The sequence below is a fragment of the Moschus berezovskii genome, chromosome 8, assembly GCF_049115385.1.
Source record: "Moschus berezovskii isolate FMDL1 chromosome 8, NW_MosBer_1.0, whole genome shotgun sequence".
NCBI classification, from domain to species: domain Eukaryota; kingdom Metazoa; phylum Chordata; class Mammalia; order Artiodactyla; family Moschidae; genus Moschus; species Moschus berezovskii.
In genome coordinates, this window is record NC_142467.1 from 58,021,456 (window position 1) to 58,046,253 (window position 24,798).

Sequence of the window (24,798 nt, forward strand, 5' to 3'; positions counted from 1 at the left end):
AAAGAGAGAAAGAGAGATGGAGTATTATTCAGTTATAAAAAATAATGAAATCTTGCTATTTGTGGCAACGTAGACTGACCTTGAGAACATCACGCTAAGTGAAATAAGTCAGAGAAAGATAAATAATGTGTGATTTCACTTATATGTGCAATCTTTAAAAACAAAAACAAAAAAACTACCTTATAGTACAGAGAACAGATTGGTGGCTGCCAGAGGCAGCGGGTGGCAGACAGACAAAATGGGTGAAGGTGGTCAAAACGTACAAATTTCCCATTATAAAATAAAGTCATGGGTTTGTAATGTAGAACGTGGTTACTACACTTAAAAATACTGTACTGCATACTTAAAGTATTTAAGAAAGTACATCTTAGATAAAGTTCTCAACACAAGGGAAAAGAAAATTTGTAACTATGCATGGTGACAGAGTTAATTACATTTATTGTGATGATCATTTTGCAATATATAAAAATGTTGAATTATTACACTGTATACTTGAAACTAATATAATGTCATATGTCAATTACATTGCAATTAAAACTACAAAAAGAAAACAATTGAGTCATTTCATGCAGTGTCCTAGTCTGAACAAAATTAATATGTATATAAGATACATAATTCAAACTGTATAATTTCCGTGATTCTATATACAAATCAACTGATCTCATAGTTACAATTAAAACTGGCATTGCACAATGTAAAGATGAATAGTAAAATTCATATCAATAGTTCAAATTTTCGATTGTTCTATTTTTAAAATAGCATTAAAGAGAAATTTTTTTTAAAGGCAAGACACAATGAGAGAGACCATAAAAAAAAGGCTTTACATTTTAATACACCTTTAACAGCACTTATTTGGGCTTCATGAACAAGAGGCCCACAGATCAAACCGAGAGCCCTAGGCACACCACACCCAGGATGGCTCTTCTCCCTGCGTTAACTTTCTCCTTTCCTCCAGCTAGCACCTGGAGGAGGAGCTCCACTTCTGAGCAGCTCGGGCCCAGGCCAGCAGCATCACAACCGGCCTCCCCCTCGCTCCCAGCTAAGCTGTCCAGGATGATCTTTTCAAAAAGCAGATCTGATCTTGTCACTGCACCGTCCACGTCCTCCCCAGCTATAACTCTTCCCTTTCATCTCAAAGTAACTACAAATCTGGCTAGAAAGTGGATGGGAGACACTCAACTCAAGGGCACACACCACTGGCCTGGCCCTCCCTTGGTCCTCCAGCCCCACTGGCCAGCTCAGATCCTGGACCCCTCTGGCCACAAATCCTGGCACGTTTCCTGAGCCCACAGTCCTTGCCCAACCCTCTCCACCTTACTGCTGTCACCCTTCAAATTCCGCTTGGAGGGTCACTTCCTCAGGGAAGTGGCCTCTTCTCACCCCCCACCCTCTCCCAATGGTAGCTCTCACACCTCCCTACAACTTCCTTTCCCGTCCCTTTACATGATAGGTAATTTCCTTTGATTTTCATGGCTGTTTAATGTGTACCACCGATGATTTTAGGGCAGCTATCACAATTCCAGTATGTAGTAAGTAAGCCTCCAATAACACTTTTAAATATATAAATGAATTCACGTGACTCTTTTTAAGAGCTGAGCCAGGAGAGTGACAAACCGCAATCCTCTTTTTACAGAAAGGGAAGAAAGAAGCTAGATCACCGAAATGAAGATCAGCCATCCCTTTATTTACTCCATTACACTCACGAAATCAAATGGGAACCCCATATCCTAGGCTTAGCTTAGCCCTGAAGACACACTTTTCCTACTCTTTTTTTTTTTCCCTCACTCCTGGGGTTTATTGTCCACTTGGTGCAAGGCACAGGATTACGGGGTGGGAGGAAGGAGCGCTCGTGTGGCTCACATAGCGGAGAGTGGGATTCTCTCAACTTCCTTTTTGGTGTTTTGCTATTTTGATATTAAAAACCAAACTGCTACCCTTGACTGCAGTCTGCTTGGTCTTGGGGAGAGGGGGGGAGGCAGGCTACAGGGCAGGGGAAGGAGGAGGGCTCTGATGAGCCTAGATGGTGGTCACTCAGGACGGGGGCCTGCAGTTGGTTTTGCCAGGCTGGCTGCCAGGCTGCTGCTTCCCCACAGCTTCCCGAGCCAGGTCACAGGTGATCATGCTGGTGGAGGTCTAGGCAGACTCCGAGTGCTCTGGGGACTCCAGCACCGTGGCCTTGAGTCCACTCGGGAGAATGGACTTCCCTCAGAAGAAGCTAGCCCACCAGTGTCCTGGGTCTGCTTTGGGGAGACCCGGGTGGTGGGGGATGGCTTCCCCAGGGTAATCAGCACTTCCGCAGGAGCTGTTACTGGAAGTGGAGCCCAGGCGGCACCGGCAGTGGTCGTGGGCGGCCACGAGTGAGCCGCTGGAGGGGATGACCACCATGCTCTTGCTTGGAGGTTGGCGGAAACCTCAGCGGCGACTCCTCGTGGGCCTCGGCGACCGATCACTGACGGTGGGCTTGGGGGCACGAGGCCACAGAGCCCATCTGCGTAAAAAAAGGCGGACGGCCGCTCCACGAACCAGACGCGCAGGCCCTACTCTCTTTCTTGTCCAACAGTCTGACAATGTTTTCAAGGTACCACTAACTCGATCTTAAAATCGAGTTACCTACAAACCTTACCTACAAGCAAATGATAGGCAAAGAATTGGTATCGGTATACCTAGACAGCATACCTAGATCAGAACTTTAAAAATATAATCTGGTGACAAACTGTGTCATGCAAATACAGAAGCCATCCCTTCTAACACACCAGGTACTACTTGAGGGAAAACAGAGAAACATAACTTCGGGGGCAGTGTTTCTTGATCTGTCTTTGAAAGGTCACCTGAACCAGATCACCCCAGACTTTTTAAATCTGAAATTCTGGGAATCTAATCTGAAAAGTAGATCTGAAAATCAAATTTCCAGATTGGCAATCAAATCTGGAAATCACAGCAAGTTTAAGAACTGCTGTTATAGGAAGACATTGTTGAGTCATTTGTTTAAATGCCAAGGGACGGCAGGACGCTACTGACACTGAACCTGAGAAAGCAGGGACACAAGAAAAAAAAGGAAAGCGATGTCCTGTCTGGACCCAGAAAGTCCCTGGCAACACGCCTCCAAGAAAGAAGCAGGAAACTGTTCCCAGAGAAGAGAAGGAGCCTGGAAAAACCCTAGGTCATTCAGCTAGGGCTGTTAATTATTCTGGCCGTTTTATTCTTGTGGACACTTCCTCCTTTCTCAAGGTGCTCTGGGGACAGCCAGTAAGGGACCCTGACGTCTGTCCCCTCACTGCAGGAAGGATACAGTGAATGTGAGCCAGGGACTGCATAAGCAGGGCCACCTCTTATAGTCTCAGAGCTTCCTTTAGGCTGAAAAGGGTCCAGTAGCCAGGAGCCCTCCCTAGAGACTGAAATTCCAGCCACTCCTGGCCCACCGTCCTCACCACCTGTCTCCCTGCCTGTCAACCCAAAAGCCCTGAGAAATGAGAAGATCCATAAGAAGCCTCTCAACACACCTACACCAACTTCAATATCCCCTCCTACAGTGGGCTGGCTAAATGATGTCTCCCAAGTTCATGTCCACCCAGAACCTCAGAGCATGACATTATTTAGAAACCAGAGTCTTCGCAGTTGTTATTAGATGAGACAAGGTCACACTGGATTAGAATGGGGCGAAAACCCAAGGACTAGTATCCTCAGAAGCAGAAAAGACATGCACACACATGGAAGGAAGGGCCAAGAGTGTAGCGATGGAGCTGCAAGTCAACCACCACCCAGGATTGCTGGAAGCCACTGACATCAGGAAGAGGCACGGGAAAATCCTTCCATGGAGCCTTCAGAAGGAACACAGCCCTGATTTTGGATTTCTAGCCTCCAGAACCATGAGAGAATAAATTTCTGTTGCTTTAGGCCATCCGGTCTATGGAAATTTGTTAACACAGGAAGCTAAGACACCTCCTTTCTTAGGAAGCCGAAGCCTTTAAGTCACATTGCAAAAAAAATCTAGAGGTTCTGCAACAACACTAAAAGGAACGCTTCCAATATGTCCTGGCCTCACTGAGGGCAGCTTTCCACACTCGGGCAGTCCTGGCTTTCCTCCTGATCAGCGCCCTCACAGGCCTGCTTTCACCCTGTCCAACACTACTGCACCTGTTACCCCTGCCAGCTACACACACCCTGCCTGCCATCCTGCACTGGCCCAGGCTGCACCCCGCCACGTGCCCAGGGCACCTGGATTTCTCGCTGAGCACTTTCCACGCTCACTCAGTGTGGCAGCTCTGAGAGGCCAGAGACCTTGCCAATCCTATACTCAATCACAGCCTGCTGCCTTCCCACACAGCTCACTACGGGGGAGCAGCTCAGCGAGTGCACGAGCCAATGCACAAACAGCAAACTCAGCAGCATGCTCGGCCAGCCCTCGTTCTTCATTACTCGGCCCAGAAACGGGGTCAGTGTGAGTAATTCTGCCTTCTGTGTGACTTCTCACAGCTGTGATTATACTCCTGTCACAGTGGGTCCCACACTATATGGATCACTCATTTATTCTGTTCTTCATTCAAAAACCTATGCATTGAGCATCTATGCACCTGATACACTAGTCTGAGAGACAAAGAAAGGAAAAAGTAGACTCAGTCTGTGTCTTCACAGCATGACAAATGGTGGTGACGGCGTGTAAGTCAGTAATTAACAACCTCACACTAAAGCTGAAAAGCAACAAACAATCTTGTTCATGGGCCTGTTTCCTCTGGGTTCCTACAGCCTAGAACAGCACCTGGTACATGAGAGGACTGCCAAAATTCTGTATGGCTGGAGGATGAATAGGTTGAGAATGGGTAGATGGATGGAAGGAGGGCAGGGAGGGTGCCTGGTATGTAACAGGCAGTCAATAATAGGATAGGTGGATACACAAATGGAGGAAGACAGATGAGTGTATGGATACAGCCTCACACAAAACAGACAGTCAGTGATGATGAACAAATGGAAGGAGAGACAGATATCCAGGCAGCAAGGCACCTGGGATGAAATCTGTACAAAATACGACTTAACCGCACAAAGGGCTCCACAGCCTTCCTAAGTGGTACCTCCGGAATCACCTCATTTCTTCCCAAATCATCCCAGCTGCCTCCTAGCATCTGAAAGAAATGATAATTCTAAATGAATCTGGTATCCAGATCTTCCATAAACATTTAGTGGAAAATCAGCTTCACCAGCACAAATATGCTCTTGCTCCCCAGCCCTCCCCATTCTCTTTGTCATGGGGGTTTTAAGCCTGTTTTGCTTGTTCTTCTCCACCACAGTGAGTATTCCCTGCTTTACAATGTTGACTCTTGCCAAAATGCACACCACAGACCACTTACCTGGTTGTGTCATTCTTAATTATTATTTTTATGATTCTTCAAGTACATAAGAGAGACTTTCCTTTGAGGGAATCAGAGGTGACTCTGAAAATTTACTGCCATTTACAATTGAGGGGTGGGATGGGGTGGGGTGGAAATACCAAACTGGAGAAGAAAAGGATGGGGATTTCTGAGAGCATATCCAGTCAAAGCCCCGTTCAATGGCAACCTGTAGCAGAGAAACAGTTTGCAATTAAAAAAAAAAAAAAAAAAAACACCTAACAGAGCCCCAACATAAATGTTTACTCCTGCATGAAAGAGCTAGGCTCAGAACAACAGAAGCGGTCCCCACATGCCTCATCTTGGGTCTGGCTTATATCAGGCTAGATTCCCTGCCTTTCCAGGCTCTCCTTGGTCTCACTCAGTAACGAAGTCAAAGTCATTCAGACCCTAGGAGGCCTTTCTTCCCTTTGATTTCCCTCTGCTAAAGATAAGAATAACTTTCTGAGTCCCAGAACAATTGTTTCCTCTGCTCTCAATTCAGGCCCCAAAGCACCGTGATTCATCGATTCATACTTTATCTCTCCACTGAGCACCTCCCATGTGTGGGGGACTGTGGGAGGCAATGAGAATTAAACACTGAACAAAACTGATATAGTCCTCGTGCTCCCAAGCTGCAACCTGGTGGGAACAGACACTCAACAAAGACACAAACACACACAATAATCATCTAAACGCTCACTGGCAAGGAGATGAAAATGCAGACGGTGGCTGGGAAGGAATGACATAAAGGGGAGGACAGCAGACCCTCCCTCTAGGTGAGGCACAGAGCCACAGCAAGGCAAAGAGGGAAGTGGCTGATCAGCTACCCAGAAACAAGACTTTTGAGACAAGCATTAAGAATTCCCCTAGCATTGGGGCGATGGCTTCACAGGTGTATCCAGATAACAGAATTTATCAAATTGTACAATTTAACATGTGTAATTTTTTGTATGCCAATTAAGTTGCTTAAAAAAGAAGACTTTCCCCCTAAATTTGCTGCCTACCTCTCAGGATCTCCAGGATGATGCAGGTTCCTGTAGCTACAAACTAGTAAGAACAACTTGGCTACACCAAACATCCCACCCAGCCATATTCCTGTTCTTGACTGGCTCACAGCTTCACTCGTTCATTCCACAAGGATTTATTAAACACCTACTACAGGTCAGATACTGTCTTCTGTGTTCTCCATTATACTACAAATAAAAACATACATAACCCAGTTCTCCCAGAGCTTGTAGCTTCCTACAAATGTATGCCCAAGTAGAATGCTGTCTACACACTAAGAAGGACTTGCAACATTCTCAGAACATGGATTTAAGGTTATTCTGAAGGACCTTCAACGTCATGACAGAAAACAACTTATTGAAAGCTTACTATGCACCCAGCCCCTAAATGCTTTAAAGATATTCAGTTCAGTTCAGTTCAGTTGCTCAGTCGTGTCCGACTCTTTTGCAACCCCATGAATCACAGCACGCCAGGCCTCCCTGTCCATCACCAACTCCCGGAGTTCACTCAAACTCATGTCCATCGAGTCGGTGATGCCATCCAGCCATCTCATTCTCTGTCATCCCCTTCTCCTCCCGCCCCCAATCCTTCCCAGGATCAGAGTCTTTTCCAGTGAGTCAACTTGTCGCATGAGGTGGCCAAAGTATTGGAGTTTCAGCTTTAGCATCAGTCCTTCCAATGAACACCCAGGATTGATCTCCTTTAGAATGGACTGTTGGATATTATGTCATGCAATTCTCGCCCAATCCCTTTAAGGTAAGTACTATTGCTTACAAATAGGAAAATGTACAGTTAAGTGGTGGAACCGAGATATAAACCCAAGAGCCCGACTCTAGATCACACAATTTAAAAATCTACGCTATAGCACTATAAGGATAAGCTGCCCATCAACTGCCTCAGAAAGCCACTTTACAGTCTAAGCAATTTTTCCAGTACAAATTTTGCTGAGCACATTCTCTGACCCTCCCTCATCAGTACTTCCACCACCTCTGGAGCTTGACAAAGCCAAGTGTGAGAAGTAACGGAGGTTCACATGTTTCAGAGCAGCAAGACTCTGCACGAGAGAGACTGATCTCTCTGGTGCCAAAAGAAGTGCTCAACAGGACACGGAACAACAACAGCTCGATTCCCTGGCTGCAGGCAGAGTGAAACCCAGGGTTCTGGCTGGTAAACTCTTCTGTTCTGCTGGTCTTTTAAGATACAAGTAAGATACAAACTTACTGGGAGAGATCGTAGTTATAACAATGATAGCGTGCAGAGGAACACAGAAACCCTCTGAATCAAAGAACCTTTCCACCAGCCCCCATCCAGGACACTCAACCAGATCGTGTAAAAATCAATATGACTGCTGGCAGTTTATATGCAGCAAGGAGCCAAAATACATCTACGTGTGAGAATTTATGAGCAAAATGATAAAAACCTCTGTGACAAGCCATGGACATCTGTATTAATAGCACAACTCCTATCATTAGAGTCATTCAGGGAAAACTAAAATAAACCGTCCTAAGACAGCCTCCATGAGGAAACCAACTCTGAATGTCACAAGAGATACAAGAATGATTTTAAGAATGCAGATCCTTCATACTTTCTTTCCCTAGAAGGCCTTTTACCTTGGGCAGCAGACACATTGGTCAAGAGGAGTCTGGCAATGCTTGTGCTGGTCCCAGGCCTCCAAAGGACAATGGGGTCCTCATGACAATACCCACGAACACCCACAATGCCTCACAGGCTAAATGACTCCCATCTGAGACCTGCCCCTTCCAAACCACATCCAGCTGCTCAGAGCCCCTACCTGGTAAATAGTTCCCTAACACTTAGCCCTACTGCTTACCTCACGCACAAGACTCTTTCTTTTTTCATTAACATTTCTCAACATAGAATTCCCTAACTCTTCACAGAAAACCTATAGAACCCTTTAGCACAAGTGCTTATCATAACTTTATCAAGCTCTGAAGGGAGGACAACTAGCAAATCCAAACTAAGGCTAGAGTTCAGTTTCATTTCTAACTTTCTGGTCAAAGTGAACTACATTTCCAATGTTGGGGAGGGGCAGTGTGCCTATGAAGCAAGGACTCTAGAAATATACAGAGCTTATGAACAACCTGCCATGACTCAGGCAGACCTCCTGACCTCTCTGGCCCTCAGGATGATGAAGAAGAGGAGAGGGGCAGTGGCTGTTGGACAGAAGTCTGGGAATCACGTCCACGTGGTGATGGCTGAAGCCAGGGACAGGAGAGACTAATGATGACAGAAAGAGACAAACCCTCTGGTCTTGGAGGCAAAGGTGGCCTAGAACCTTGGGAAGAGCCATAGGACAAAAACGAGGATCTAGAAAGAGATGCTCAGAAGGCGTGAAGAATGCTTGGAGTGTACACCATCGAAGAAGGCAAAGGAGAAGAGTCTCAAGAAAGAAGAAGGCCAAGAACAATCACTCGTTTAAGTAAGTGGGCAGCCCCGGGGACCTCTGAGACAGACAGCAGGTCCAAAGAGAACTACAGGCAGAAACTGGACCTCAGGGCTTTCGGTGGTAAAGGCAGTAAACACAAAATACTCTCTCAAACACTCTAGCTATGAAAACAGCAGCAGCACAGGATAGTACATAAGTGGGAGAGATACAAAGAAGTTTTGCTGGGATTGGTTTTTTGTTCCCTCTTGTTTAAAAGACAATAAAGACTTCAGCCTGTTTGCAGATGAAAAGGAAAATGTGCCACTAGTAAAGGAGGAGAGTCCAGTGATGCATTGTGAGGTGAAGGAGGATGCTCTTGGCCCTAAAGTAATGGATCATGTGTCCAGAGAGGGAGGAGGATTGCAGTAGGGAGAGAGAGCTTTAAGAGCATCAGTAGGTTTTCCCTGGAGAGAAGGCTGATCAGTCTCTCTACTGATTAACTGTGTCTCCAACCATAGTGCGTATGACACTCAGACACCACATGGCGAGTCATATTTGAAAATGAACTCACATTCCTTCCCAAGCACCATTCATCTCTCTGGAAGAAAAGCCAACACCAATGTGAGTGTTTGGGGAGGGAAGAGAAAAGATAAGGCTGCAGGTGCTTCACCTGCTCTGAAGTCTTGTGATTTGGGGGTTTTTTATGTTTGGCTGTTCTTGTTCCTTCTGTTTTATATGAGAACCTGTCTCACTCAAGGGTGAGGAAACTACAGAGTGGACAGAGTCCACACCTACTCATCATGAAAACCTATTTGAACTGCTTCAGCTAAGATGAAAGTTCTCCTGTCTTAATGGTTTCAATCTTTCATAACGTTATTCAAAACTGCAGACCTTCATTCACATTCTTTGCCTCCTTTTAAAGTGCTATTTGTGGCTCAGAGAAGATGGTGATAAAACCATTTTTTTAGATCAAGTTGAAGTTGGGAATGGAATTAGCATGAAAGAGATAAATAGCGCAGCAGAGACAATCGGTAAAAAGATGATCTGGATCACTACCTCCAGTTTAAAATCAATTTAGTGCAAAGACAACTAATTGCTCCTGGGATCTATACAGTACACCAATCATTTATCCTCTGACAGTCATTTTTTAGTAAGGCCAAGAAACCAAACAGGAGGGAAGGGACTGCCTGGCCCAGAGATCAGAAACCTACTGGTTAATTTCCACAAGCCAAGGCTGGACCACATATTGAGAGAGCAGATCCCTGTTTTAAAGAGCTTCCAATCATGCTCCAGGAAAATCCAATGATGAAAACACTAAACAAATTGTGTCAGGGCACAGGTGTTCAAAAGTAAAGCAGTCTTTTACCTTGCAAAGCAAGCACTGCAAGCAACGTTCACTTTCACAAAGTGCTCACCTTGACAGCATCCACCCTGCACATACAACAGGGATTTATTTGCACACATTCTCTAACCCCATGTTCCAGGAAGCGAGAAGCATTTGCCTCGGCTGATGAGCTAAGACATGACAACTACCTATGGTGAGAACCTGACCATGGAAAATAAGGAAAAACTGTGAGAGAGTAAAGGAGGGAAACATGATTGGGAAAACCACAGGGCCACCCATGATATTTACTTCAAACAAGTTTTTACTTGGCTCAAGGTCCGATGGTCTCAAATTTAAATGACCCCAGGGAGAGAACTGGCCACCCAGTCCTATAGTCTCCTATTACTATCAGAATGCTGACCAAAAGCTCAGGGAGTATCTGTTCACAGTCCAGGTAAAACCAAAACTAGTGTCTAGAGTGACTTACAGTTTAAAGAAGGCAGCTGAGAGAGAGGGATGGCGTTCTACAGACGATATAAACAATCCCAGGAGGCACTGTGGGCAGAAATTAACTTCGCCAACTGAAGTTCAAAATTCCTTTTCATCAAGTCAACTCCCCTTCACCAGCTAAAGCTTTACCCCTCTAGACACTGCCTTTCAGCTGGGCTAAACTCTGAACAGAGACATAGCCCAGGCCCCACACTCCTGAGGCCTACACAGCCCTGATTCTCCTCTGAACCTAAGGGTTCCCAGTGCAAGCGCACATGCCACCCTATCCTCCTGGGCTGGGCCTTTATCCCTGCTGTTCCCTCCATCACAATATTCAGCTTCCTGGCTTCCCCTCTTCCAGATGGACCAATCCTTCCAACGCCATCTTCTCCATGAAGTCCTCCCAATGACATGTCACCCAGCCTGCAGCATCTCCTGCCACTCACACAAACCAAGCGCCACTCCCCTCCCTGGAACCTCTTCGTGGCACTCTGTGCATTCAATAGCAGTTAATATGTTATCGTCCTTTGCAGTATTCGCTGTAACCTGGGCTGAGACAGCCTCTCCAGGGCTTGGTTTCTGGATCTTTAAAACAGATCCTAAAACACTGTTTGTAGGAATGCCAACAAACAATAAAAGGAAAAATAGACACCTTGTAAGAAGTTCTTACTACATACCAGAGAAATGGTGTGAAATTTACAAACACTGTCTCTTTCGAGCCTCGAAATCCTATGAAGGCAGGCACCATTATCCTCACTTCATAGATGAGCAAGCAGATGATCAAAAAGGCTGAGTGATCTGCCCATGTCCACAGTCGGCAAGCAACAGAGCAGAGGTTCTCTCTCTGGCAATCTCCCCTCCAGGACCTCTCTCAGTCACTGGGCTCTGCTGCCCTTCTTTTCTTCAGTCCCCTGCTTACCTCACAGGGCTCCTGTGAGACAATACAGGAAAAGTCCTCAGCACCCTGACTGGTACTGGGTCTTTCTGTTCCCAAAAAGGTCACATCCTTTAAGGGAGAAGAATTACTGGCATATGTACATGCTTTAATCATACTAATCAATAGAGGATGGATAAATGCATAAATGAATGAATGAAATGAAATGAATGAAGAGTATCAGCTAAACTAAAGTAAGAGAAGGAAGTATTTTTAAAGCAGATACTGAACATTCTATATACAGATCCTCACAGGGCAGCACAAGACGTAGCCTCTTTCTCCACAGTGTCTTTCAGATTCAGTGCTCACTCCGAGTATAAAGGGGAGGGGTGTGGGAGGTCACAGCAGTGGGTGGGCAGGAATGACACAGTGCCTCCCCAGAGCAGCAGGTCCAGTTCTACAACTCTCACTAAGACAAAATCCTCACTGGAGGGAAATCCCATCCAAATCCTCTTTGTCAGCACCAAGAAGGTCAACGAGACTAATCCTTCAGAGGACCTGAAATTCTGGCTCACCTGTGCCACACCAAAGGACAGCCTCCCAGGAGCAAGAATACGAGCCTCAGGGTGGCCCACGCTATGCTTCTCCCTCTCTGAGCTGATTCAGCCCCGCCTCACACACGCACCTCACCTCCCAGCTCTGAGTGTAGGTTCTACCCCAGTATGGCAGGTCACGGGCCCATCCAAACCTCAGTCTTCCCATCTGAAAAATCCAGACAATCCCACAACTACCCTCAGAATGCTGATGGGAGGAGCGGACAGATAATCCATGGAGCCACTGCCTCGTACATAGGGAGTGGTCTGTGTGCGTCAGCTCTAAATGTGGGCAGGCAACGGGGACACAGAGGGACCCCGACATCACCACGCACTGTCCTGGCTTCCAGGGGTAGCAGCTTGGCCCCATGAACTCTAAGCAGTTAGTTCCATATAGGAATTAGGTGGTCAATCTCAGTGTGGTACATAAACACCTCTTTGACAATAACAAGAACTTAAAATACAGTTGGTCTCACATGGGGAAAAGGCCAGTGGGTGGGGAGATTAAAAGGAGAAAACACTAATAGGAAAACGGAAGAAAAGGATGTCACCTAACCGGCTGCCGACACTCCAAGAGCCATGCTAGTGGCAAGTCCAGACTAATCAGCGGGGAGCAGACACAGGTCCCTGTGGGGACACAGCACTTAGCCTATTAAGAAAAGAGACCTGAGGGTCAGTCCTGCCCCTCAAGCCATCACAGCAAATATGAGCCAGCCAGGAGATCGGCCACCAGCATTTGGCCATCAACCACGGCAGACATTTGGCTGCTTCAGCTGGCCTTAGTCTTCAGAAACTGATACATCTCTGTACATAACAGTAGACAGAAAAGTCTCTTCCTTTTCTAAAAATACACATCTGCACTTCAACACTGCAAAGGCCATCTAGAGCCCATAACAAAGCTACCATCTGCGGATGTCTGGGCCCCAGGAGGAAAAGCATTTCCTTTATCAACAGCAAAGGGTGTGAAGCTGCCATTCACCTCGGAGGATGACTCTGTCTCAGGAAACAGCACAGCACAGAAGCATTCTGTGACCAAGACAGACTGGTCCTGACTCCCACCGCAGCCTCTTGTCCAGCTCAGTTAACTTCTCTCAGCCTCAGTGTCCTCATCTGTAAACAGATAGTGAGGGCCACATCCACCCAATGGGGTTCTTGTGGGGATCAGAAATGACTGCAAATCACCTAGGACAGTTCCTGGCACAGAGCAGACCATCAACACACAGGAGCTTGGTCATTCCTGAGATCCCAGGATCTCCCTCCTCCTTTATCCCTCTCTCATTCTTAAAATAACCCAGCCAGGAAGACAAAGGCTGATCTTCCCTGCTCCCAGGGCAGCTCACACCTGAAGAATATTGCTGTTGAGTGTTCTGGGCAGCAACACCAGGGCCAAGCAAGTAGGAGGCTGCACGTTACTGAACAGAGCGGAGGAAGAAAAGAAAACCCACCCGACAGTCCTCAGGAGGGCTCCTCCACGCAGCCCAGCCTCAGCTGAGGGCCAGCAGGGTGCAGAAGGAAGATAAGGCAGGGTCTCTGAAGAAAGGAGGTCACAATCATCTGGGAGGGTTTCCTTCTGGAGTTCACAGACAAGGAGCTTTAGAATGTACTAGGTCCTCTGAAACTGAATACAATTTAGGGTGAACATTCCCTTTTTTGGGAAAGAGTCCAGAACATCCAACAGACTCTCAACAAACCCTGTGACACTTCCCCAAGAAAAAGGCTTTAAAACCACCAGTTCATTAAGGGGAAACAAGAATGTCTGAGAGAAAGAGAATAACATAAATGATTTTTTAGCTCACAGGTAATGACACTCACAAAGTGCTTTACCATGTGTCATGTCACTTGGTCCCCATGACAGCACAAGGGGACAGTCAGTTCAGTTTAGTTCAGTCGCTCAGTCGTGTCCGACTCTCTGCTACCCCATGAACCACAGCACGCCAGGCCTCCCTGTCCATCACCAACTCCCGGAGTTCACTCAAACTCATGTCCATCGAGTCGGTGATGCCATCCAGCCATCTCATTCTCCGTTGTCCCCGTCTACTCCCGCCCCCTCCTGCCCCCAATCCCTCCCAGCATCAGAGTCTTTTCCAGTGAGTCAACTCGTCGCATGAGGTGGCCAAAGTATTGGAGTTTCAGCTTTAGCATCAGTCCTTCCAATGAACACCCAGAACTAATCTCCTCTAGAATGGACTGGTTGGATCTCCTTGCAGTCCAAATGGACTCTCAAGAGTCTTCTCCAACACCACAGTTCAAAAGCATCAATTCTTCGGCGATCAGCTTTCTTCACAGTCCAACTCTCACATCCATACATGACCACTGGAAAAACCATAGCCTTGACTCGACGGACCTTGGTTGGCAAAGTAATGTCTCTGCTTTTTAATATGCTATCTAGGTTGGTCATAACTTTCCTTCCAAGGAGTAAGCGTCTTTTAACTTCATGGCTGCAATCAGCATCTGCAGTGATTTTGGAGCCCAAAAAAATAAAGTCTGACACTGTTTCCACTCTTTCCCCATCTATTTCCCATGAAGTGATGGGACCAGATACCATGATCTTCGTTTTCTGAATGTTGAGCTTCAAGCCGACCTTTTCACTCTCCTCTTTCACTTTCATCAAGAGGCCTTTTAGTTCCTCTTCACTTTCTGCCATAACGGTGGTGTCATCTGCATATCTGAAGTTATTAATATTTCTCCCGGCAATCTTGATTCCAGCTTGTGCTTCTTCCAGCCCAGCATTCCTCATGATGTACTCTGCATATAAGTTAAATAAACAGGGTGACAATATACAACCTTGACGTACTCCTTTTCCTATTTGGAACCAGTCTGCTGTTCCATGTCCAGTTCTGACTCTTGCTTCCTGACCTGCATACAGGTTTCTCAAGAGGCAGGTCAGGTGGTCTGGTATTCCCATCTCCTTCAGAATGTTCCACAGTTTATTGTGATCCACACAGTCAAAGGCTTTGGCATAGTCAATGAAGCAGAAATAGATGGTTTTCTGGAACTCTCATGCTTTCTCCATGATCCAGCGGTCAGTCATCATCCCAAAATGAGGAAACTGAGGCTCACAGGAGGTCACCAATTCCCAAGGCCCCTGGATGAGCAAACGGCCAAGTCAGGATGCAACCCCAACAGAGTCTGAGGCCAAGGCTCAGGATCCTCGTCATCACGTCAAGAGTGTTACCTCCTCCAGGCCAAGCCCCCAGTCTTACAGACCAGAAGGAAGGGCGGGAGGAAATGGGGAAGGGAAAGGGAAAGGGGTCAGAATGTGACTTACAGTTCAACACTCTTTCCACTACACCCATCCTGCCTGTCTTCACACACTGACACTGAGAAATTTTCTAGACATCAGGAAAGAAACAAGACGTCACAAGGAAATAAACAGAAAGCTGGATATGTTACATCAGTACCAAAAGCCCGAATTTCCTTGCTGGGAAAATGAGGGTTATAAATGACTACTCCATGCACATTTGGCATGTAGTAATAAGCATTCATGAATGGTAGGCATCATTGTAATTAGTAAAATCTAATGAACGGTTCTATGAAGACCTACAAGACCTTTTAGAACTAACACCCAAAAAAGGTGTCCTTTTCATTATCGGGGACTGGAATGCAAAAGTAGGAAGTCAAGAAACACCTGGAGTAACAGGCAAATTTGGCCTTGGAGCACAAAATGAAGAAGGGCAAAGGCTAACAGAGTTCTGCCAAGAGAACACATGGGTCATAGCAAACAACCTGTTCCAACAACACAAGAGAAGACTCTACACATGGACATCACCAGATGGGCAACACCGAAATCAGATTGATTGTATTCTTTGCAGCCAAAGATGGAGAAGCTCTATACAGTTAGCAAAAACAAGACCAGGAGCTGACTGTGGCTCAGATCATGAACTCCTCATTGCCAAATTCAGACTTAAACTGAAGAGAGTAGGGAAAACCACTAGACCATTCAGATATGACCTAAATCAAATCCCTTATGATTATACAGTGGAAGTGAGAAATAGATTTAGGGGACTAGATCTGATAGATAGAGTGCCTGATGAACTATGGACGGAGGTTAGTGACATTATACAGGAGACAGGGAACAAGACTATCCCCATGGAAAAGAAATGCAAAAAAGCAAAATGGCTGTCTGAGGAGGCCTTACAAATAGCTGTGAAAAGAAGAGAAGCAGAAAGCAAAGGAGAAAAGGAAAGATATAAGCATCTGAATGCAGAGTTCCAAAGAATAGCAAGGAGAGATAAGAAAGCCTTCCTCAGCGATCAATGCAAAGTAATAGAGGAAAAAAACAGAACGGGAAAAACAAGAGATCTCTTCAAGAAAATTAGAGATATCAAGGGAACATTTCATGTAAAGATGGGCTCAATAAAGGATAGAAATGGTATGGACCTAATAGAAGCAGAAGATATTAAGAAGAGGTGGCAAGAATACACACAAGAACTGTATAAAAAAGATCTTCACGACCAAGATAATCACGATGGTGTGATCATGCACCTGGAGCCAGACATCTTGGAATGTGAAGTCAAGTAGGCCTTAGAGAGCATCACTACGAACAAAGCTAGTGGAGGTGATGGAATTCCAGTTGAGCTATTTCAAATCCTAAAAGATGATGCTATGAAAGTGCTGCACTCAATATGCCAGCAAATTTGGAAAACTCAGCAGTGGCCACAGGACTGGAAAAGGTCAGTCTTCATTCCAATCCCAAAGAAAGGCAATGCCAAAGAATGCTCAAACTTGGGGGCAGGGGGAGAAGGGGACGACGGAGAATGAGATGGCTGGATGGCATCACCGACTCTGTGGACATGGGTTTGAGTGTACTCCGGGAGTTGGCGATGGACAGGGAGGCCTGGCGTGCTGTGATTCATGGGGTCGCGGAGAGTCGGACACGACTGAGTAACTGAACTGAACTGAACTGAACCACACAATTGCACTCATCTCACACACTAGTAAAGTCATGCTCAAAATTCTCCAAGCCAGGCTTCAGCAATATGTGAGCCGTGAACTCCCAGATGTTCAAGCAGGTTTTAGAAAAGGCAGAAGCACCAGAGATCAAATTGCCAACATCCGCTGGATCATGGAGAAAGCAAGAGAGTTCCAGAAAAACATCTATTTCTGCTTCATTGACTATGCCAAAGCCTTTGACTGTGTGGATCACAATAAACTGTGGAACATTCTGAAAGAGATGGGAATACCAGACCACCTGACCTGCCTCTTGAGAAACCTGTATGCAGGTCAGGAAGCAAGAGTCAGAACTGGACATGGAACAACAGACTGGTTCCAAATAGGAAAAGGAGTACGTCAAGGTTGTATATTGTCACCCTGCTTATTTAACTTATATGCAGAGTACATCATGAGGAACGCTGGAAGCACAAGCTAGAATCAAGATTGCTGGGAGAAATATCAATAACCTCAGATATGCAGATGACACCACCGTTATGGCAGAAAGTGAAGAGGAACTAAAAGGCCTCTTGATGAAAGTGAAAGAGGAGAGTGAAACGGTTGACTTGAAGCTCAACATTCAGAAAACAAAAATCATGGCATCTGGTCTCATCACTTCATGGGAAATAGACGGGGAAACAGTGGAAACAGTGTCAGACTTTATTTTGGGGGGCTCCAAAATCACTGCAGATACTGATTGCAGCCAGGAAATTAAAAGACACTTACTCCTTGGAAGGAAAGTTATGACCAACCTAGATAGTATATTAAAAAGCAGAGACATTACTTTGCCAACCAAGGTCTGTCGAGTCAAGGCTATGTTTTTTCCCGTGGTCATGTATGGATGTGAGAGTTGGACTGTGAAGAAAGCTGATCGCCGAAGAATTGATGCTTTTGAACTGTGGTGCTGGAGAAGACTCTTGAGAGTCCCTTGGACTGCAAGGAGATCCAACCAGCCCATTCTAGAGGAGATCAACCCTGGGTGTTCATTGGAAGGACTGATGCTAAAGCTGAAACTCCAATACTTTGGCCACCTCATGCGACGAGTTGACTCACTGGAAAAGACTCTGATGCTGGGAGGGACTGGGGGCGGGAGGAGACGGGGACAACAGAGAATGAGATGGCTGGATGGCATCACCGACTCTGTGGACATGAGTCTGAGTGAACTCCGGGAGTTGGTGATGGACAGGGAGGCCTGGCGTGCTGTGTTTCATGGGGTAGCAAAGAGTCGGACACGACTGAGTGACTGAACTGAACTGAATGAAATCACACATCCTAGTGATCAAAGTGAAAGTTGCTCAGTCGTGTCCAACTCTTTGCGACCCCAGGGACTATATAGTCCATGGAATTCTCTATGCTAGAATACTGGAGTGGGTAGCCTTTCCCTTCTCCAGGGGATCTTCCCAACTCAGAGATCGAACCCGGGTCTCCCGCATTGCAGGCAGATTCTTTATCCACTGAGATGTCACGGAAGCCCAATGATCAAAGGTGCCATCTTTATGTCAATGAACCCCAGATTGCTTCAGTGAGTCCACCTCCCTGCATCCCTGTACTCTGCTCAGACGCTGGTGAGATAGGCCTCAATGTGGCTCCCAGAAGTGATCACACTCTCCCCCGCAGCTGCCTGCTTGGGAAGCCAGTGGCGGCAGCCAGCAAGACTTGGGAGCAAGCCTGGGTCCCAGAGCCAACTATTTGACATCATCTGAGGTGCAGAGAGGTCTTGGAAACCTCCAGGGTAATTACAGGAGGTGGGGAATATCCAGGCAGGCTTCTCTAGATACAGAAAATAAAAACAGAAAATAAGCATAAGAAGTTCTCAAAGGTGAGACAGGGCCACCTGAGACAGATATGCAGACAGATGGAAAAGCCAGGATTTTGGTGGAATAGGTTTTGGGAAGATAAAGGTTTTGGAAGGATAAAGGTTTGGGAGACCTCTGACTCACAGGTCCTTCATCCCTACCAAAAAACACATCTAACTGATGTGACTCTCCAAGAATGATAATTTTTATGAGTTGGACCCACTCTTCACAGCCAGAATAATAGAGCATCTCTAGCACCATCGATGGAGAAGGAAATGGCAACCCACTCCAGTGTTGTTGCCTGGAGAATCTCAGGGACGGGGGATCCTGGTGCACTTCCGTCTATGGGGTCACACAGAGTCGGACACGACTGAAGTGACAGCAGCAGTAGCAGCAGCATCGATGAAGTCCCCACACAGAAAATAACATTTACCGTAACAGCAGCCATTTATTTATTGAATAATTACACTCTATGCTGTCTTTTACATATATTATCTCATCTAAGCCTCAAAATGGAATTTTGAGAAAATTCCCATCCCCATTATACAGATGGGAAATTGGCACCCAAAAGGTTAAACAGCCTGTCTAAGGTCATAGGGCTAGTAAGTGACAAAGAGAGATGTCTAATTTCCATGCTCTTACTATTATGTATTTTCACATAAAATACTGGGTTCCACCCATAAGGCCTCTAGACATGTTTTTCTCCTAGTTCTTCCAGAAAGTGAGGGACTTACTTATTCCACTCTATCCTAATCCAAAATACTTTTTATGCTAGGTACTGAACCCAAGATAAACCCCACTAAGCCAAGCAACAGCTATGCTCATAAGCACACAAGTCAGGGCTTTAAATAATACAAAATACATGTGAGGTGAGGGATTAACAGGTAAGGGAAAAAAGGATGTGACCATGAACATTTTATCCCATAGACCAACATACTGAGAGCATTCCACACTCCTTTCTTCTCAAGAACAATCTCAGGAAAAGATGCCTTCTCCAAAGAGAACAAGATTCCGGAAATGTTAGTGAAGTGTCTCTAGAATAAGGAGAGGTGACCAAAGAAACGTGTGTATGTGCTAATTCATTTCAGCAGTGTCCGATTCTGCAACCCCATGAACTATAGCATTCCAGGCTCCTGTCCATGGGATTCTCCAGAAAAGAATACTGGAGCGCGTTGCCACACCCTCCTCCAGGGGTTCTGCACGACTAAGGGATCGAACCCATGTCTCTTAAGTCTCCTGCTTTGGCAGGCAGGTTCTTTACCACTAGCACCACCTGGGAAGCCTGACCTAAGAAGAATGTGGAGGACACATCGCTTAAAAACAAAATAAAAAAGCAAACACATAACACCCCACAAGTGTTCTCCATTAGATTTCCCAAAGCAAGTCATGACTTTGGAACCAACCCATTAACGCAAATCAAAATAATTTGAACCAAATGTTCCCATTTAAAGGTCTGTTCCCCCCTTGAAGAGTTCTACAATGTTCTACCAGGGTAAATGTACTTTCACACACCAGGCCACCTCACTCCGGTAATTACCACCAGACTTGAGGTTTGCATGGCTCTAACCAAGCCAGCAAAAGTCTATGAATCCCAAAACCAATAGCAGAGGTCATAAGAGAGGTGGCAAGAGGTAGACACAACGGACGTGGGAAATTCTGCAACAGGACCTCCCTCTAAAAATGAAACACTCTCTCTCTGGATTTTTGTTCCTAGAAGTCATCCTTCACAGGACTCACGCCCTCTTCAATTGGCCATCTCCTTTGCTCCAGCCAGAGGAATCTGTCACTTAGCAACTACTCTCCAACAAAATACTAACGAAAACTGGGAAACCAAAACCAGGAAGCCAAGATGAAGTCAGGCTTTTGAAAACTCTTGCTCCCTAGCATTCATGGGATAAGCTTTAAGCAGAGCAACAGTTTCCATTAGACCTGGGCTCAGAGCAAGAGAAGCTCTGCAGAGGTACCGTCACTCAATGTCACCGAAGAGTCACCCTGAGCCACTCAGACCAGGGCAAAGGTTCTTATTAAACTTCAAGGACTCAATACACTGCAGAAACCACAGGATCCCCCAGCTCTCACCCAATCTGTCCTCAATTACAGTGTAAGCACGGTGCCAACGAGATCCTGGATTTGACCCAACGTATCTTCCAGCCGAGGCCACTGGCTTAGCACCCCAATAACTGACACCGCTGGTTACATCCTCAGAGCCCTTCCTTAAAGCCTCACCTAAAGCCAGTCCCTCTCCATCGACTGTGATTTGTTTCTTTCCTGGCTTAGAGTTACTTTGCCTCGTGGTTTTCTTTTTTTGTTTGCCTCCATGAACACAGGGACCCTGATTACTGCTGTTATCCTTCAACCCCAGAGATGGGCACAAAGCAGGCACACAACTAATACTTACTGTATGGACGGGATAAGATGGCAAGGCGAAAACCACAGAGAGGCCCTAGTATATCCTCATGTGCTAAGAGAACTATCCTAATGCTACTAACCTGCCTAAATAATCTATTATGGATCCAGTTTTCACAAATCTATTCTTATGACTTTTCACACGTTCAGTCTCAGGGAAAATAAATGAATTACATGTGCTTGCTATCTACTGTGTGAAAGTAACATTTCTTTTCATGTTCCTAAATTACCTCTATTGAACCTTTCCTTAGAGGGGGAATGGAAGGGAAAAAACTTGCAGGACAGACATTAAAGGGGTGGCTAAATCCAACTGTTATTCTAGGATGTGAATAAGCAAGCCCACACTTCCCCTAACCATTCCTTGATAATTTTCTCTCAGTTATGAAGGGAGTACGCACATGGGGAGCCTGAGAAGAAGGCTACATGAAACTCCACAGATAACTTTTCTGATGACTCCACTGCCCAACTAACTAGGCTCAAAAACATCATGGCAACTACCACTGACCCCAGGCTCTCTCATTTGTTTACCTACGAATCTTATAACTATCTGAAATTTCTATCCATCTACTTGTTTAAACGGATCTGTCTTTTCCACATGAATCTGAGTTTCATAAGAGTAGAGCCTTGTCTGTCTTGTTCCCAAGACTGCACAACATTTTAGGCCCCATAAAACAATTGTCAAAGAAACTTAACAGTAACTACATGCTTTGTGAGATTGCCTAGGCTTCTGAACAAAGACAAAGAGCTTGTTCCTTCTTGAAAGAAAAAAAAAATCTATGGATTATTCCTCCATGATGAGGTAAGGCTTTGCCAGCCCCTCCCCATCATATATTCACATGGCTCTGAGTAAACTCAGTTCAGGTTCCACCCAAAAACTGTGTAAACTTAGCTTTTTTAACATCTGCAAATTCATAAATCACACTAATCATGATGATACAGGGACTCAACAAACTACCCAGGCCCTGAATGAACCTATTCAACAAGAGTAGAGGCAACAAACGTGGCAGATTATATTTTCCAAAGGCAGCCCCACCAATACAGCCCATCCCACATGCTTCTCTTACAATAAGTGAGACACAGACACTCCTCCATCAAGCAGTGGGGCCTATGCTCCCCTTCCCTTGAACCAAATGGACCACTGCAATGTCCACACTGAAAGAACACAGTGGGAGTAATAGCAGGACTTTAGAGGCAAGATCAAGAGCCAAGATGGCATTTTCCCAGTGTGCACTCCCTCCTGCTCTTGACACATGACTTTGGAGCCCACACTGACCTTGTAGAACTGGAGAGACCAAACAGAGAGACCACATAAAGAGATGCCCAGCTGCTCCCACCTGCTCCCACCGTCAGCTCTTCTGGTCCTCCCAGCCAAGGACCATGAGAGTGGACCAGAGAGATGATTCCAGCCCCAGGCCTCAGTGACAATGGGCAGAGCCGAAACAAGCTGTCCCTGATGAGCCTTGTCCACAATGCAGATCCATAAGTAAAATAAATCTTGTTGCTTTGAAACCACTGAGTTTGGACATATTGTGTTTTTTAGCCACCAAAGCTGCCACACATATAAAATCAGTAGTAACAGTCCCTCATCTGTAGTTTTCACCACCATGTCTGGGGGGTGGTTCAGTCCACACGCAGAGTATATATATATATACACAAATATTCAACCCCAAAATTTCTGGATCAATGAAAGTCACAAAACAAGAAGCAGGAAAAAAAAAAAAAATACAAAACCGCACAGCACACAAAGCTTTTCCAAGTTCTCCAGTCTCTGAGCTCTTTAGACTTGAAGAAGCGGCTCTCTGGCCAGCTGCTGCTTTCCCCCTTCACTGTACACTTCATTCCCCCAAACAGAGACTGGAAAGTAAGAACATTCCCTTTTGAACAGCTCTTTTTACCAGCTCATTCACTCACTCTCAGGAAAGCCTCACTCTGGCACTTCTTTTGTTTTGAATAAGCTAGAATAGGGATTATCTACCTATGTAAGAGCGCTGTTTTGGCAGACGTTAATCAACCAAACTTGGAGGGATATTCTTCTAATCTGGAGAATCCTTCAAGTCTCATATTTGTTGAAAGAACATTTCACATGCACATGTTTATGATCCCACACGGGTGTCAGCATCAGACACACATGAGTCCAAATACAAGCTCAACCACTCAGCAGTTGTGGGACCTCTGGCAAGTTACTTGACTTCTCTGTTTATCAGTTTATTGAACCTGTGATGGAGACAATAATAACCCTCAAAGGGGTGTTGTGAGAATTAAATGAGGTTAGCACAACCAACACTTATAAAGTAGTTACCATACGTCAGATACTGTTCTAAGTGCCCGAAGGCACTCAGACCATTCCTGGCCCACAGTGGGTGTCCATAGGCAGTGGCTGTCATGAGCATCATTATTACTAATGTAACATCATTAGAGGACGATATATTCCTCTGACTGAAGCAATAACCCTTGCAGGTAACTCTGTAAACATCAACTCTTACAACAGCGCAAGAGCCATGAGCCTCAAATTTATAATCAACTCATAAACCTGTAAACTCATAAGATGTATAAGAATCAACTGAGGTGCCTGTTAAAAAGAAGATCCCTGGCTACATCTCCAGAGATTTTAATAGTCTGGGATGGAGTCCAGGAAGTTGCTTTCTTAACACCCCCACCCATCCACAGGTGACTCCAACAAACCCTGCCCTAAAGATGCTGGTGTAAATATCTGGACTCAATCAATCCTGATACCATAGAAAGAGCATATGTTCACAGTGAGAAGTCCTGATTCTAATCTTAGCTGTGCCCCTAACTATTTCTACAGCTGGACACAGACCCTTAACTTCTCTGGGTCTTAGTAAAAGGCAGGCTTCAGATTAGATAACCCCAAAGGTGCCTTCTTTTCAAACCTGATCCCACAACCTGACTACTAGACCCAAGTCCCTCAGACCCCCTGAATTTGCACATTTGTAGCAAATGAACTAAGAGTACCCACTTTTATTAAGCCTCCACATTTATTAAGTCCCCACTATGTGCAAGACCACTGTCCAAAACACTTCATTCATTAAAAATATCTAATGTTCACAACCACCTGCTAGAGGTTTAATAACTATCTGAAGTAACACGGCCAGTAGTAGCACAGCCTTGATTCTATGCCAGGTTAACCTGACCCAACACCTGTGTTCTTACACCATTATGCCTTGGTCGTCTCACTGCAAAATTTGTCTTCTTTGCACTTCTTGTTTTGTTTTGTGCCTTTAAGATATAAGGTAAATGCCTAAGCTCCTCAGCTCTGCAAAGAACCAAAGGACAAGAACAGGGCAAAGAGGGAGAGAAGTGGGGCAGCTGGGAACCGAAGCCCAAAAAGGAAGTTCAAATGAAGCTGGAAGAACAAGCTACCATGTCAGAATGATGTCTTTACTACAAAGTACTGAGGTTGGTCAGCAGGAAGGAGGTGGAAGGAGATCGCAGAGAAGTGAAGACAGAGTACTGAGAGTGGCCAGCAGGAGGGTAAACAAACAAATTTCCCGAAGACCTTCCCTCCCTTTCTTAATTCCTCTCCTGGGAAGAACAGGCCTTTTCAACAGAGTATCTTCCACGTGCTTTGCAATACAATGGTTAAGTTTCTCATGACGTCCACTCTTTTGTTTT

At 45.6% G+C, this 24,798-nt stretch overlaps 1 protein-coding gene and 1 pseudogene across 4 annotated transcripts in view; both read right to left on the bottom strand.

The window, feature by feature from the left end:
• Positions 1-24,798, bottom strand: part of ARHGAP26 (Rho GTPase activating protein 26) — a 563,256-nt gene that overhangs the window by 393,668 nt on the left and 144,790 nt on the right. The gene's annotated exons all lie outside the window — the stretch shown is intronic.
• On the bottom strand, positions 587-2,935 carry LOC148777063 (pancreatic progenitor cell differentiation and proliferation factor pseudogene; annotated as a pseudogene).